This window comes from Octopus bimaculoides, chromosome 1, assembly GCF_001194135.2.
Source record: "Octopus bimaculoides isolate UCB-OBI-ISO-001 chromosome 1, ASM119413v2, whole genome shotgun sequence".
Taxonomy (NCBI): domain Eukaryota; kingdom Metazoa; phylum Mollusca; class Cephalopoda; order Octopoda; family Octopodidae; genus Octopus; species Octopus bimaculoides.
Window position 1 is genome coordinate 54,733,105 of NC_068981.1, and position 4,187 is coordinate 54,737,291.

The 4,187-nt window shown below is 33.4% G+C and overlaps 1 protein-coding gene across 9 annotated transcripts in view; it reads left to right on the top strand.

Moving 5' to 3' along the window:
• The window catches only part of LOC106869571 (orphan steroid hormone receptor 2), a 168,721-nt gene that overhangs the window by 28,911 nt on the left and 135,623 nt on the right, over window positions 1-4,187 (top strand). The window contains exon 2 of one of the 9 annotated variants that reach the window (XM_052966720.1): window positions 1,500-1,557. The exons of the other annotated variants lie outside the window; for them this stretch is intronic. The gene's annotated coding sequence lies outside the window, so the exon portion shown is untranslated. The remainder of the gene's footprint in view (window positions 1-1,499; window positions 1,558-4,187) is intronic. 9 annotated transcript variants of the gene reach the window in all.

Below are 4,187 nucleotides of genomic sequence, written 5' to 3' on the forward strand. Positions count from 1 at the left end.
GATGTTGGTGGGGGAACAAACACAAACACACACACACACACACATATATATATATACATATATACGACGGGCTTCTTTCAGTTTCCGTCTACCAAATCCACTCACAAGGCTTTGGTCGGCCCGAGGCTATAGTAGAGACACTTGCCCAAGATGCCACGCAGTGGGACTGAACCCAGGACCATGTGGTTGGTAAGCAAGCTACTTACCACATAGCCACTCCTATTTATGGGACTGAACTAAGAACCATGTGGTTGGAAAGCAAGCTTCTTGACGCACAGTCACAAGGAAAAATATGTGAACAAATATCAGTGGCACAGTTTTGGTTAGAGTAGATCCTGATTCACCAGGAATTGATCCATGCACTGTGGTCTCAAAGGCATCTCTGAGGCACATGAAATGTGACTTGCAGATTCAGGTGATGAAACTGCAATGGATTGCCATTAACAAGGCATTGCCCTTTTCCCCCATTTCAGCAGTTGAGATCATAGGTCTTCATTTGCTTGTTCTGCTTTGGGGACTTTAATTACTTTTTTTAATTATGTCCCTCTAGATGCACCTAGGTCATTGGGAACAAACTCTCCTCACAAAAGTTTTAGCTGAGATGGTCTTGCTACATAACTGGTCACTTGAGAGTGTGTTGAAATCAGTGTCTGAGTAGAGGCTGTATATTACATGTCACTCAGTGAAAAGTATTGAGCCTTATACATTAAAGAAATGTATAGTATGTGCAACTCAATATATGTATACCATCATTGTCATTGTTTTAACATCCATTTTTCCATGCTTGCATAAGTCTTACAGAATTTGTTGATTTTCAACAAACAATTGCTGTTCTTGCTGCCAATCTTGTTGTTCATGAATAAGCATACTAAAATGTCGATAATATTAGCACAACTTGTTCTCATATAATATATGTAAAGTTGTAGTTTATATATGAAACAATATACTAGAAAGTAGATAATGTCATAAGTAAATACTTCAGAGAAGCTTTGAAAGAGTTCTCAAATATGTGAAGAGATGAAGTTGTGACGCTATGTAAAATATTGAAGTTTGAGACTGGAAGCAAAAATAGAAATTATGTAAGGAAGAAGTCTTCAAATATGTCTGTTTGATCTATTAGTTTACCTGGTGGGTTTTGTTGACATATATTAGAACCTGACAGGTGCTCCTTAATTAACCAGGTGGAGTTGTAGGATACCAGAACTTCAATAAACATTTGTGGAAGTGATTGCATTCTCCAAAATTAGTATTTGAGTAATTCTCTGAGGGTTTTATGTTTTACAGTATGGCAGCTTCCTATATTGTTAATATCTGAGCCTTCTTGTTCTACTGATATATGGTCTGATTATTTCTCTCATAGTAAAGAAATTACAGGGAAGATTAACTCTTTAGTATTCCAATTATTCTGTCAAATGTAATGCTTATTTATTCACAATGTTTTGAATTAATCATGCTTTATCTTGTACCATTGAGATTTCAATATGATTGTTTATTTTTAGAATGACATAGAAGGGTAGGTGTGAGAAGCTGAATCTAACCAGTTTGGACATAAAAAAGGTAGATTATTTTGGCCAAATATGGCCAGTTTAAATACTAAAGGGTTAATAATTAAAAGTAGGAAAGTGAATAATTTACAATAGTGGAATAATAGTAATGTAGTTAGTGAGTGGTTTACAAACATTAGAGATAAACAAAATTCTAGATTTGCATAACTTCATATTATTGACTTCTTCTGTAGACAATCCCTTTAGATATCCAAAGAGGTACTATGAATTCACACATAGTAAGGAAACTTAGCTGTTTGGTAAAGGCTTGAGTGAAGAATATCTGTGATTTCCTCAGATTTACCAACTCTGCTGAAATTTGAACCATTTTCTCATTAATTCCCAACTAGAAGCTTTTTCCTTTAATATATATATATACATACATACATATATATATATATATATATATATATATATATATATATATATATAAGCATATTACATATACAGAATGGACTCTCAAAAGAACATGTGCACACTCACTAACACATACAAAAGCAAGCACATATTCTCATACACATTAGCTTCTCCCTTTCTTTAACAGTCTTGTTTAACCGTTACATCTGTTGGTTACAATCAATACATTATTTGAGGTTCTCCAACTCTAATTTACTTGCTGCTTTATGTTTCGTGATGAAGAGCTATTGTTCAAAATATAAAATGAAATTTATTCCTTTCTCATATAATGTTTAATTAATTATTTGTGTACTCCTGTGTTTGTGTTTTTGTTCTTGAGATCTTTAAATTAATCTTCAAATGCAATGTTTACAAAGGCCTGTATCTGTCTGTCTCAGTCTTATTCCCTCACTTTTTCTTGTCTGTATACTTACTTACATGCATGCATTTATATCCACCCATTTATTGTTACCTTATTCTTCCTCATCGTCGTCATCATCATCTTCTCCTTGATTATCATGTTCACATTCCATGCTTGCATGGGTTGGACAAGTCAATACCGTCTGAGTGAGTTCTGCTCTTATAGACTGGCACTTGTACATTTCATTTTGGTTTGGTTCTATAGTTGGATCTCCTTCCTATTTCCAACCACTTTACAAAGTGTACTGTGTGCATTTTATCATTGTACCAGCATTAGAGAGGACAAGATAAGCCCAAGGGGTTTATTTTCTCTGCTTGCTTGCCAATCATTCGACAGAGTGAACCATTTTGTATTGGCACCTGCAAGATGTATACATTTGTCCAAGGCAATATAACCAAAGTAGTGAATAGGTAAGCGAGCAGTAACAGAAGAAAAGCATGAATGGATGGATGAAGGGAGTAAGAGTATGATGATAGTATCAGAGTGATTAGAGCAAAGAAGAGAGGAGGGAGTACCGGGTAATAGCAAGGGTTGAGAGGAAAGTAAGAATCAGTGATATATGATGTATGTTTTTAACTTGACTGCAGCAACCATTTTCAAGTCAACTTACTCTGCAAGGCGCTTCTGAGTGGGTTGTTTAAGCTTGAAACCGTAAGTCAAATGATCATTTTATTTAGTCTATGATCAGTTAGGTATTCCCAGTCATCTAATTTCTCTAGTCTGTTTGAATGTACTTTATTATAGTTATAATAGTACTCTGGAACATGATTTTGACACTCAACTGATACAAAGCTCAGTCTACCAAGGCGATTTAATGCAGCTGGCTTTTAATTTCTTGTAAGCAAATGTCAATTCCTGTGCTTTTACCTCTATGCTAACTCAGCTTCCTTTATTAGAACAACAACAACAACAATTACTACTACTACAACTACTACTACTACTACTACTACTACTACTACTACTACTACTACTACTACTACTACTACTACTACTACTACTATTTCATTTGAACCTTTGCATAAATTTAACCTATTGCATTGACTAATTTTTATCATATGCAATTTTTTTCTTTTTTGTTTTGATTCTATTCTGTTGACTTTTCATAGTTTGAAGTAAATGTCAGATTTGGTTGGGAATAATTAAAACGTTAACCTATATTTATTTATATCTGAACAGTCGGTCATTGTTAAGAAAATTAATTGCAAAATAAAATAAAGTGATCAATCCAACTGCTGTAATGTGCAAAGTTTTTAATGTTTTTTTAAAAATTTTTTCTTTCACTTTAATTCTATTTCTTTTTTGGTCATACTTTGCTTTCATTGCCCCATGTGCAATTCATAGAAAACCAGAAATGTTTTTCTTTGTATATTCTGCACATTTGATTGGTTTCTCACTTCAAGAGATTGAACCAAAAGATCAGTCTAAAAGGTCAAATATTGACCTATAACTACGTTTTCACTCTCAATACATAAGAGACATATAGTCTTTGTACTAAAAACTAAATGTTTCATGAAAAATGCATGTTTTGGGTTGTAGTGAAATGTGGACTAGTATCAAATATAACTGGCTCATGTTGTTTCTTTACAATCATGATGCTACTTACATCAGTATTTCTTCTTTGATTTTGTTTTCATGGACATGCTGCAGCACATTTTGATACTAATGTTAGTTTTGTTTTAAATTTGCCTTAATTAGTTATTGTTTTATACTCTAGTAATGATATTCTTTTAGCCACACACACACACACACACACACACACCACATATATATATACATATATTCATTCATTCCATCTGCTTGTATTAAAAAATTATATATATATATAT